We start from the raw sequence: 13,802 nt of genomic DNA, 5'->3' as shown, positions 1-13,802 counted from the left end.
AGGGCCTGTCCTGAATCACCAAATAGAAATATCTAAAAGTACCAAAAACTACGTAAATGTTATGAGAGCCTCATGAAAGTCAGTGGAACATGTGATCACTGCACATTCACTGCACATTCAGCCTGTCACTGTTGTCCTTGACGTAGCAGGAGAAAACAGGGATACATGATGAAAAGGTAACTGGGGTATTCTCATTATTCCATTGTATCCTCCACAAAATAGCTGGAAATAGGCCAGTCCTTCTCTTGGCTACACCTTGTTTATCTAACTGTCCCAATTTCATCCCAAAGTGTTTTTTTTTTCTTTCTCTTACATTGTTTGCATTCGTTCAGTTAAAGCCCAGAGAAGATACACCTCTTGGAAAACCTTGACCTAGAGAAAAGAGTATGGAGTGTGTTGAAGCTAACCCTACTTTGATGAACTTCCTCAAGTATTTTTCATTTTTTTTATAGTTCCTCTTCAAACATGAACTGCTTGAATGCATTTTTTTTTTTCAAATATATGCTTTTGTAGTCTTTGGTGATCATTCATTGTCATCAATAGATTATTTGATCTCTGGAAGACTATATCACAGACCTAGCCCTATTTAACAATACTTTTGACTGGCGCTGCTTTTGGCTGTACATGAAATGTAAGTACAGCTGTGGAAGGCCGATATAACCGAGTTTGCCAAATTACTTCCCACACAGACCGAGCAGAAAAGGAGGGCTTCACTAATCTTGGAATTTTCATGAATTATCCCAGACGACGTTGCTGAAATTAAGCTTCTTCTTTACGCTTAAATTAGATTACTGAGAGTTAAATCACCTTGTTATCAGCTTAAGGGTTTTTTTTTAACTTCATGAGTTTGTAGGTTTGATGAGACTCCAATTTAGGCTTTAGCTAAAATCACCACATTAAAGACTTTTAATGAGGCCATGAGGAATCAGCTGAAGTGCCTCTATATGAGCTAATGCTACTGTGATTGGAAACTTTTCAGACATGTAAGGGGATTCGGGTAAAGCGCAGGTCAGCAGGAAAACACTCTTGCGGTCTTGACAGACTTATGCTGAGGTTTCAAACAGTTAAGATTTAAATGTCACAAAATTTTCTCTCACATGGTTTGGAGTTCTTTTAACGCCTCTCGCGCGTGTCGATGTGCAGTTCCAGTCTTTTCATTTTCCCTTCAGCTGCAGGAAAACCAAACTCGCTTGTGGAAACTAAAAAGCGCAATATGCCACACTGAGGTTTTGCTGTTTTCCATTGGAGGCAGACTGCTAATTCATTAATCAGCTAAAATCATCAGAATTGGTGTAACTGTGATAGTCGAGAAAGATCAGCAAGAATATGTCTTGTACTGCACACAAAACCATTGAAAATGAATTCAGCAACTATTTATTCTTTACATTTGATTTTGTTTTGTGGTTTGTCTAACCCTCATGAAATGTTTGCAATAATAATAATGAGCCTCTTGCATCACTGTATATGTATGTGGTTCCATTTTTATTTGAGATAAAATGAGATTAAAGTGTATTTGGTGACACCCCTCTTTTGCAAATGTGTACATTAGCAATCTGTTTTTTGTTTTTTCTATTCAGCCTGAACCATCCATAGAGATTTAAAAAAAAAGAAAATTTTGATTGAAAGTTTTAAGGGAGAACACACACACACACAAAAAAAACCCTAAACATTTTCCCTTTCTGTGGACCAACAAAACAACACATCCCTGAAAACTGAGAGCAGGTCAGACTTTAGTACAGTCTATATGCATAATGTATTTATATTATATTGTAGCTGTTCAAAGAGGGTATGCCCCGAGGTGAGCCACACATCTAATCAGTTGACAGGGGAAAGCCTTCATGGTGATTAAAAGATGACTCTTTTGCATCTTTTTATCGCTTCTTTCTTCTAGTTTATGTGTGGTACTGTAAGTCATCTGGTGGGTGGATTCGTATACGGTTCTATGTGCTCATAGTCCCAAATCCTGCAGCTCGGGTGTTTTTACTAGATCAGTTCAGGTCAACAACGTAGCCCAAAGGTTTATGTGTGGGCTACAGACGCTCAGCTAAACGCAACGAACCAACCAGGTAAACACACCTCAAGGACTCTATTTTAAGAAAACACACCATGAGAGCCTCCTGAACAGCCTTTGCTGAGAAGCTCGCAGCTTCCTGCCCCTCAGGGGAATTAATTACAACAGGGAGAGATTTCTGAAAATGATTATTTTCCTCACTATTACTCCCTAATCAAAGGTTCTCCGGCTTAGTAATCTCAGCAGCAGCGTTGTTATCTGTCAGTCAAAAAGGAAACGCTGGGAGGTCACACCTACACACAAGGAAGGATTGAAAACATTATAGCTACCTTTGAAGCAAGGGAGCGAGAGGGAGTTCACATGGGTTCATGGTTTTCTACAGCCCTACATTCCCATACCACAGGCGACAGACGCTATACGCTGGAGTTGTTCAAGCAACAACTGCAGCTTTAAACAGCTACCGGTCTGAAAAATGATCTCAGTTGGTAAACTGCTACTCCCTGGCCATTAAGACAGAACAAACAGCGAAAAGGAAAATGCAGAATTTGTGAAGCACTAAAAAACTTGCATGTTTTTACATTTCTCTTAGCTCCAGAAAATTGTCTTCTCCCATGAGTCAACAGTTGCTCCATGAAGTGAGTTAGTGCATTTAAGAATATGTACCTTTCCCCCATTGACTTAACCTATTATGCCGGAGCTCCTGTTTTGCACATTTTTACAAAGGCCTTTGGTTGTAACATATTTTCTTGAGACACAGCACCATTTTGTAGCATGATCAAATTACTTTCAGTTCTAAAAAATGTGTATCAAACATTACCTAAAAGAAATTTAACTTTGCAGTTTGACACCTTGAAATTTGTCTGTCTCTTTAAGAACCTCCTACTCTTTCCGATACTCTGTCTTCGGCGTTCAGGCAACAGCCAGAATGGCTACCACTAAATAGTCAAGGATTCCTCAAACATGTATGGCTGATTCAAAGCAACACTCCAGGTACAGTTTTGCTGAGGGAAAAACAATGTAACATGATATAAAAGACAAGTCGATTTTACATAATTCCCCTCTGTCCTCCAAAATGTCAACTGTATATCAAGGTTTTCTTGGAGATTATATCTAGAATTTGTAAGTTGAAAGGATGGAGATTGTCTTTCTGCAGCCATAACTTCAACCCTATTGAACACTTAAGGGATTACATTGGTGCATGCTGTTTGTCCCAGAGTGACCAACACACTGGCTTTCCACTGACCCGACAATTGCTGGACGAATGGAATGTCATCCCACAACAGTGTGTAACCAAGCTGATAACTGGCATTTAGAGATTTTAACTGGCTAACATGTTCTCCCATGCGCTGCTGAAACCTCGTTTTACTCGATGAATAAACAATTTAAAAATGACAATATGCCTTCTGTTCTCAAACTTCTGTTTGCCTTTTCAACAGTATGAGCACAACTGCCTGTGTCTTAGCACAAGGCAGATGCATACCTGTGGAGAACAGTAGGTGGTAATCAGAACCTTTTGCTTTTAGGCACTGTTATTATCCTTTTAAATGTATTTAATCTTTTGTTGGACCCCATTGTGTTGGTTAATAATTTAAACATTACAGACATTTAATGAGGGCTTGACTTTTTGAAGAAGTACACTATTCAGTGACATTCTGACATAATGTGGGGGAAGTTTATACATTATCGGTATTGGATCATTGCATCAATATTTGATTCATGACGACACAGTGATGTAATGAAATTAGAATATGACTGAGTGACGTTTTCAGATCTTTGTGGTAAGTACGATGATATTCTAGTGCTAACAAAAAGACACTATGCAAGATAAGAATATTGTGTCAGACTCTAAATAAAATAAACCAATATAGAAATGTGGGGTAAGAGTAGACTATGTTTAATGTCTTTTAAAAGGCTATTTTCAAAAAGTACTTTTTATATCCAAGAAATAAGTCTTATATTCCAATGTGTGTTAGCTGGAGTGCTAATTCTACGTCCAAAAAGTCTGTGGTAGCCCGGTTTATCTCACGATCGAATGACGCATGCTGCAGAGTTAAATATATCATAGGACAAGAAAGGAACAGGTTTTGTAGATTGCATGGCGATAACCTTTTTATGGATATCGATAAAGTTTCTCCATTTGTTCTATTTATTCTGCACCGATGAATCATCCAGATTCTGTGTTGGCATATGACAGAACTGTAGCGACACTGTAGAAGATTGATGGGGATCATTTCCTTTTCAGCAAAGCTGTTCTCTAAAAAAAAAAAATACTGAAGAAAATTCAAGTTGCTTTTGTGGACATCAGATGTCAATGGACCTAAATGATATGAACATCAAAGACCTAATTTAAAAAACAAAATGCGGCTGTGGCTGGGATAAATAACCCTGCAAGCACTCAATCTATTGGCAAAGCGATTTTCCTGACAATGTATTTCTGCTCATTTGTGTTACAGCGAGAATGTTTATTCTACTGACTGTCTCCCTGCTCTAAATGTTTTAACTACTCTTAATGTGCAAAATCTCATTTGTTTGTCTGATGCAGTATTCAGCTCGGTTTCTAATTTTGTTAATTTCCACAGAAGAAAATTCAAATTCTTGCAATTTAGTGACACATTCACTTTCAGTCCAAGATATTTAACTTGCTGCCTCATTTAAAACAAATGAATCAGTAAATCAAAACGCTGCGCAAATTGTTCATTGTGTATGTGGCTAATCTATTTTTTTCCCCTCTATACTCTTGCATTGCATGTCCTGAAAAGTAAAATCCAACCTGTTTTCCATCTTTTTCATCTAATCACAATAATAAGGAGCTTTAAGCAGATTTTTTTTTTTCAACAGAGGTCAAGAGCTTTTTAATTCCAACTTTATGAATAAATGATAAGCAGCTCTGATATTGCGCTTTTCACGCTGTCAGAGCAGAGCAAATCCATTAAAAATACTGACTATGAGTTATGGCCCCCATGTAAGCTTTTACCAAAGAAAAAAAGAAAAAAAAAAAAGGAAATGATTTTACTGCTCATGGCAACATTTTTGGGATGTCATGCTTCGCAACACAAAAGATGTCGACCTGGAAGTGATAATCCTGCTGAGTTACTGTTGGTCCAGCCACCATTGTAAAACACACAAAGACAAGAAGAGCTTGTCCTTATTGAAAAATGTAGGACAGGTAAAAAAAAACAGGAATTGAAAAAAAATAAAATAAAAAAATAGAATAAAAAAAGAAACACTAAGGGATCAGATGCTAACAACTGCTGACAGCTGTTATCTGCTCTATAAGCATTTTCTGAAAAATTTGTCGACTTCCTGTCAATTCAGTCTGTTGTGCAAATCTATCTTAATGAGATATGTCTTTATTCTAAGTTTATTAAACCGACTTTAACTGTGATGGGTTTTCCAGCAAGTCTACATGGGTAAAACATCAGCTTGGGTTATAACCTTATAATGATGTCAATTTATCAGAAACTGGTCGGCTTTTTATGAATTAATATTTTTGTTTCTTTAATATGTATATTCTTTAATGGATCGCAGTAAGATTTTGATTAACTTGAGGGCCTTTTGAAATAGTTTTTATTCCGAAGTTCAACTTTTTTTTGTTTCTGAATTTCTCATTTCAAAAATTAATGGTCTTTTACATAAAAACACATAAACGTGTCCCGTGCAGTTTAACATAATATGAGCAAAGCTCTGAAATGACCAGTTGAAAAAATGTTTTTGCTTTGCTAAAAATCTATCTGTTTGTTGTGTATTAGTGGAACATTCACAAATAAAACGTATGTATAGCATCTCTGTTCGATAGAAGAACTATATAGACATTTTTTGCCAATTAAATAAAACACCCCCATGAATTTTATATCCCTGTTTTTGTTTTCTGTTAATTTCAGCTACAAAATTATGAGTACCAATGTATTAGCATTTGTAAAGTTATTCCTTTATTCCCTTTCAGTTCACAGCACTTTATTATTTTACACACCCATAACTTTGCTAAAATCCCACCAACACTATCTTTCCCTCCATTTTAACAATGCGGTGAGAACAGTTTGATGACTCCATGCAGAACCAATTAGCCACCCGACCTAATCAGTGGAGGGAATTTGAATAACTCAGTTTGAATCTGCAGCGTTCTGCACGTGCTGCGACTGATTACTTTGTGCGGTCGCTTCCAGCTGAATCGAACTGCCACAAGGAGAGCAACGAGAAAACTGTCACCAAAGGTTGATTACTGAAGTATCAAACTTGACTAATCTGCTCAGAATATGGTGGTTACACACAGAAAATAGGCACAGAAAAGTAAAACTTAATGTTTATGAAACATGTTTGACTAAAAACCTAAATTTTCTTTTGCATTTGTTGTGGATTCTGATTTAACTGGATAAAATTCACCTTCACAAGAAGTTTGAAGATACATTCTGTTAGCGTGAGATGATCTAAATATGACTTAAAAAATGACTATTTGGGTTTCATTGTGTCCTCTATGACTGCATCGATGTCTCTGGGGTATTATATTGAAGATGCACAAGAAAGCAGCCATGTAGGTCACAAAATTAGGCCTTCCGTTCTTCGTCATGCACAAGTTTTACACAGCAATGAGTAAAAAAACAGATTTGTGTGACTGCTATAGAAGTATGTCACACAAATGACATGACAGCATTAAAGCTCAGAATACGGTGGCTGCACAAGGACAATATGCACAAAAATCGAGTACATACTTTCAGGAAGGAATACGCACTCAATTGTACCAGTTCTGGACATGATATTTATCTTCACCATTCATTTTGAGTGTCGGCTTCCACATTCATGTCCATTGTGACTTGTGGATCGTCAGTCATTTTCTGGCTCAGACATGTAAGATAAAGAAGCTGCTTGGAATGTTAAGTTCAATATGAACCAGTTAATAGTAATGGTAATAATAATAATTGCAATAGTCAAAGTGTTAGTTTCAGGATGTGTACACTTATGCAAACAGATTTCTGATGTTTTTATAGCATTTCTTCCATAATACAATTCGCTTTCAGTTGTTCTATATGTGTTTAATTTTACTCTCAGTTTTAATATAAATTTTTTTTATAACTTTCAATCAAAGTCAAAAGATATTTAGATTCTTAGTCATCCCAGTTAATGAATAAACTAAGTAACTTAAAGTAAGCATAGAGTCAAGATAGCTTGCTGTGTTGAATAAAGGTTTCATGAATGCATGTTATGTTTTTACAGACAAAAATACATTTGTAGTTTTGGTTTCCAGGCCATCAAGTCGATAGAAGAACAGAAACACAAAGTGACTTCATGACTCAAGTAGTGTCCGTCTTTCTCCTGCTGAGAAAAAAATAAATGAATGAAAAAAACTTCCTGAAAGAATACCTTCCATTTCCACTAATGAAGGATTTGTTGAACCGTCTGGATTAATTAACCACCAATTTTATGTTTAATGGCGGATTTCAAAAGAGTCTCGTCGCCGCCGCTCGTTCTGCGAGAGGTGTCCTCCTCTCCCCCGCACACTTGCAGAAGAAACGCTCCACAAGCTCTGCCTCTGGGGTTATAATAGGCAGCGGGGAGGGTGGCATTGGACTCAGAATTAGATGACGTGGGAGGACAACATGCGTCAGAAAACGGATGAGAGTGCGAGTAAGTCCGGGAAAAAAGAAAGAAAGAAAGGGAAAAAAAAATCAACCGCCTTTCTGCTCTTACATTGCTCAGGCAGTTTCTTCTGATCAGGCAGCACTGGTTGACAGGCCTGGTGGGAAGCAACTGTGCAAGCTGTGGAAGCTCACCGCTGAAGCACAAGGCTACACAAATACACATTTTGCTCTTCTACAGGCTCCCACTCTATTCAAAGATGAACATGCACGCAATCTGAACGACTGGGTTTTGAGGCACCGAGTATATATATATATGTACATATGTATGTCTTAAATAATACAAAAACGTCTGAGAGTTGAAACAGACAAAAGTGGATCTCTGGCTGAGTTGTGAATTCATCCCCATGCGGAGCTAATCATCCTATATGTGTCCTTCACTAATGTGATCTCTCACACACACACACACACACACACACACTGGGAACCTTCCTCCAACCTAACCGTCTGGAGCTGGGATAATCTTGGGTAATTTTCACAACATGAATAAAGATGTTAGAGAAGAAGAGTGGCAGTTTGAAAGAAATTAAACAAATGGCAGATCAACTGTGAGACAAGTTCATGGAAAGTAAGAGACCCAACAAGTGATTTTGATTTTAAGTCTCGGTTCTAAAATCCGTCTGGTTTTACTGAGACTCGATCACAAAGTCGGTCTCTTCCTAAAGCTGGGAGTTCAATGTATCAACTCGGAATCGGCATCAGGATCAAATCGATTCTGACGTGGTGAGATCAGTACTTTACTTTCAGGTCGTCCCATGAAATCTGGTTTTATTCTTTTCTGTACCTAAATATCAGAAGTTTGATGACATGTCAAACTTGAACAAAAAGTCCCATTTTCTGTATTTTACAAGTTGAATAATAATATAAATTCATTACTTCAGTTATGCATTCTTTCAACTTCACTAGTTCAAGGAATCGTGTGCCTGTTAATTTGTTTTGGTTTTCTTTGTTTTACTTTCAGCAAATGTGTGTGTGTGCCAATACACATCAGTTGGATAAATAATATGTTTAAAACTTAATTACATTAATAGCTTATGGTGATTTTGTCCTAATCCCTTGCTGACACATACATTACCTCTGATTTGATGGCTGAAACTGCAGCACTTAGTTCTGAAAAAAAAGGGAAATGAATCATTCTCTAAAGGATAAAGGATCAGGATCAGAGTTCTTAATCTTTCAACCACAAAAGTTGTAGCACCATTTTCTTTTTCTTTAGCACATTGTTCCTCTGGTTTACACACCAGTACATAACCTGTAGATGGGAAGCTTTTATTCACATCGACAACTGATAGATAACAAGTGTTCCTGATTGACTAACTAAATGATTGAAAGTGTATCTCATGAATTTTCATCACACACAGTATTCTCTGATGTGTTACACTGTAAATAAAAGGTTGTGAAAGTCTGAATCACTCGGTACAGATATAACTTATAGCTCCAGTAACATCTTGTGTATCTTGCATAAACTCAGTACCCTGATCTGTTTAAAAAATAAAACAAATAATAAAATTGCATTTGGCTTTCTGAAATCAGTGTACTAGTTTCAGAAAACATTTTATAAATGTATAAAATATGGATTCTACCACCGTGTTGAAATGCTCAACACAATGAAAGGGAGGACAAATTTTTCAAGTGCTAAAGGATCCTTTTCACAACCACAGGCAGCGGTACAACACGAGCCAATGTAATTGATTCCAATGCCAGTAAGGAGCTATACATAGTCCCTCTTCTTCTTCTTGTGAAAACGTCATAATCCCCGATGAACGCAGATGTTATTTCCATAGTGACAGAATCAAAAGATTTAACAAGTCCTCCAGGTCATGTACGGTAAGTCGGCGTGTGCAGTTTCCAGTTCAGTGCTGGTTATCTGGGTCTTTCAAAAAAGGGAGTGCAGTTTCACTCTTCCACTTCATGTCCAAAGCAGGAAAATCATCTATTAGTTAACATGATATTTTATCTCTTTTGTTTCTCGTAGAAAGTATTAAGCTATTGAACAATTCGGTTCCTACTTTATTAAGCAATTACAAAACCAGACATCTTTGTCTTACGCTTGTAAACAATCATTTCACCATTTGCCTTGGAACTCCAAGCCTTGAACCCGATTTGTTTCCAGTGGCTTAGGCTTAAGCTGAAAAAGTTCCTGGCTGAGATTGTTCAGAAAGATATTTTGAAATGAAGGGTTAGGAGCTGTGCTTGCAGCTCCACATACAAATACAAAAAACAAACACATTTTTTTTTAAAACATGGAGGCTACTAAATAAAAAAAAGCTAAAGCCAAAATATTACATTTAAAGGTTAAGTATCTCCAATAAGTGTGGAATTTTTTTATATGTGTTACTATCAGTATAATTTGCCTAAACTAATATGAAACTAATATAAAACAAATATGATGCATAATTTTTTGACATAAAAAATGCTTCCAAAATATGTTTTTGCTCTTTCTCTATATCCTGATCTTTAGGCTTCATGTTGAAAGGAAGTTGGAAGTTATTTTACCAAACTACTTCGTCTGATGAAGGAATATTAATATTCAGGAGAGACGTCAATATGTGGGGGTGTGGGGCAAATGATTATGGTGATGGCACGGAGCCCCTCCAACTTCAAAGACAAAGTTGATATAAATCATTAAAATACAAGTAGAAATTTGTTCTGTTGCTCTGAAAGTTGCTCTGTCTTTAGAAGATGGGGCTGATCACTGTAACAACAACAAATATGCTTTCTCTCTGTTTTTACTGGGAAGGGAATGAATAATTAGCAACATGTCATTTTTAAAAAATTAAATGCAAACACTTATTTTAAAAAGTCACACTTAGATTGTTTTATTATCCTTTGAGAAATGCCTATTTCATTCCCTTCCCTTCTGTCCACTCTGAAATGACTCTCCACTTTGGCTTTGACTGAAAGATAGCAGTGATGAGAAACTTTTATAGATGAACTGAAGATACCAAACTCACATTTAAAAGGCCGTGACTTACTGGGAATCTTTGAAAACATTCGACATGTCAAGTTTATATCACAGATTTTCTTCTCTCCACTTACTCTATGGTTTTTATTTTTTGGCATTCTTCCTCTGAGTTTTCTGGAGTAGATTTCTAGAGGTCTCACATGAGACCTCATGCAGTCTTGGTGAACACTGGGCCACTCACGCTGGGGCTTTGTAATTGTCATTTGATTTTAGCAACTGAGGGACATTGCCTCAGTTAATCCAAGTGTACGGGAACATCATTAGTGCTTGGAAAGAAAAAAAAAACAGCAGCGCGGGATCACTGAAAGCCATAGCCACAAGAGTGAGGAGAAAGTGGAAACACAGGAAAATTGGGACAGACTGCTAATGAGGCCAGCCGCAAACAGGAATGCCTCCTGATGTAATTTATGGAGTGTAGACTTTGGGGGTGTTCTGGGTTTGAGGTAACTAGCAACAAAGGAAAGGAAGCTCCACAGAGGTACTAGCGTTAGATTGTCCTCAAGCTCACTCTGTTCCTTGAGGAACCATTTAACAATGGAGAAAATACTTCTGTGCAATTTGAGGTAGTTATTTCAGACGGCGATAAATTTAGGGTCCCAAAGGTGCAGAGGAACAGCGGAACGTACAATGACGCCTGTGGTTGCAAGTTAATTAACATAAGAGGCAGGTGGAATAATCAGAAGCAGAAAAGTTTCTTCCAGCGTCGAACTGGGTTCGTTTGCGTGGGGCTCAGGCGGAGGAGAGCGTGGCTGACCCATAAACAAATGAACGTAACTACGGCTGGAATGAGCGGTGCGTATTAAATGTGAGGGATATTCTTCTTGGGTTGTTTTCGGTGAATCATTCAGTGCTTCTTATATTTTGGTTTTCAGTGGATTTTCCCCTCCCTGTTTTTTTTTTTGTTCCCCACTGCTTCCACACAGTGAGTAGATCCTTCTTTTCATTTCCTTCAATTTGTGTTGTAAATTTAGCAGCTCAGTCGATGTTCCTTAAACCATTTGGCTCACTTTAGTCCTCATCCACCAACTTTTTTGCATATAAAAAAATAAAAACCCAAACACTTTAATGCACTCACTTCCGTTCATACGGAATGAAGTGAAACTTATTCATGTTAACTGTTTATCAGCCCTTCTACTGATTGTGCAATATTGGTACTGAGTTTCACACAGTTCTGAACAACCTCAAAAGCTCTCAGTTGGCTCACTTTGTCCTTTCACTTGGTCCAATTTGTCCCTGAGATTGGACAAGACGAGCTGCAAGACTGCGTATTTTATTCGCTAGATGTGTTCTTATTATCTCCACTGTTAAAATATCCGGAAGAATTGGCTGATTTGCTTTTTCTTTATAGATGTGTAATTTGTTTTCACCTAAAGATGTGAGATCATTAGACCCCACTCTCTTCTACTCGCCACTTCTCCTCGAAGATGATGCTCTAGGTTTTACGCTTTTCTCAAAAAAATGTAAAAAAATACCCCTAATGATGTCAGAATCCCACTGCACAAAAACTGAAATGATGCTCCTGAAATCCCACGGTGGATCGAATTTTTACAACAGAATTTGCTTGTAGAATTGAGAGTAAAGGGAGTTACGAAAGCGCCTTAGAAGCACACATCACACACACACACACACACAGGGGCATAACGCGTTGAACTCTCATGGGAAGGGAGGTAGTTCCACCTCAGGGAGCTGAGAAGCCCCAAGCTCTGCAGAGTTGACTTGAAACTGTCCAGCAGAGACCAGCAGCATACAGATTATCGAGCTTTTTTCCATGTGTGTCTGCTTTAAAGGCCAGGTGACGGTTGCTGTGTGCTGTATGTACTTTCGGGGTTAGGGGGCAAAAGGTCGGGACGTGCTTCCGCGGGGCTACATGAGCAGATGGTGTTTTCGGCTGCGGGGAGACCTACGGGAGCAGAGGAGAAGATGCACTGGAAGCAGCAGAGTGGGGTTGCAGGGCAGCAAGGAGACTGATAAGCAGAGCTATCTGCTAATCAGTGCACAACTCAATTTCAGTTTGGAAGTTTCTATTTGGAAGGACGAGTTGTTGTGTTGACGCATGCAGAGCCAGCGCGTCCGGTGACAAGTTGTTTGTGTGTGTGTGTCATATCTCCAGTTGGATTTTATATAAATTTTGTTGACACACAACATTCTAAAAATGTGCACACTGCCGGCTCCATTAAAAAAAATGAATAAAAAAAGTCACTGCTTTGATTTAGTAACGCAGACATGTAAGAAGCTCCTGATAAATAATTATGATGTGGATGATGTAGTAACTGTGCATAACAATGTCTCTAGAATTGCCTTTAAACTGTTTTACAGGTCGAACATTTGGGGCATCTTCCTACAAACTTCTCACAACATTTTTCTGCCATATTGGGACATTTTGTTTCCCATTTGGCAGTACACTTAGGGTCATTGTCCATTTGAAAAAAAAAAAAAAATAGGCATTTTTGCTTCCCTGAGATATTGCTTGAAAATTGCAAACTGTATTATTCCCCCTAGCAGAAATACAACAGGTTCATAAAAATGACGTTGCCTTCCCTGTACTTCACAGTTTGGTAGCTCTGCAACCTTCCCCTCTGTTTCGTTGAAATGGCCGCTGCGAGATATAAATGTCGGCTTTTAGGGGATAGCCAAGCCAGTTAGGTCGGTCAACTATTTTACTTTTAGAACTTCGGAGGAATTTCTAAACACAAAAGCCCCAGTTGGAATTTGTATCCACTACTTTCTAATTGAGAGAGTCACGCTACTCTCCTCTTTTGTTTCGTTAAAAACACAGAAATGAAAGAAAACGTAATCCTTGAAACAATGTGCATTTAAAGTTTCAAGAAAAAAAAGGCAATATTTTGTTTGTGTCAAATAGTTACAGAACTGTGGAAAGTAACATACTGGACTGAAACTTTTGTGTGCTTTAGTTGTTTTCTTACACCTTAATCTTTGTAAGAAGACCTATGTCTCAGAAATTATACAATGTTTATATTTGTACAAAAAAAACAGACATATTTTTTTTTCTTCTTTTCTGGCTTTAAGATAACTTGAGATGGAGCCAAGCATAAAGAAAATAGCAGTACGTCGAAAGGTCAAATCTGGAATGAACGGTGCTTCAACGCACCAATCAGATTGGTGAATCCCATGCAGTTTATTAAAAAATAAAACTAAATAAACGTTTCAATAATTAAATCATTTGACACATTTGCCG

Source organism: Poeciliopsis prolifica, unplaced genomic scaffold (genome assembly GCF_027474105.1).
Source record: "Poeciliopsis prolifica strain line A6 unplaced genomic scaffold, Auburn_PproV2 SCAFFOLD048, whole genome shotgun sequence".
NCBI classification, from domain to species: Eukaryota; Metazoa; Chordata; class Actinopteri; order Cyprinodontiformes; family Poeciliidae; genus Poeciliopsis; species Poeciliopsis prolifica.
Note: the sequence above shows the minus strand (reverse complement) of the source record.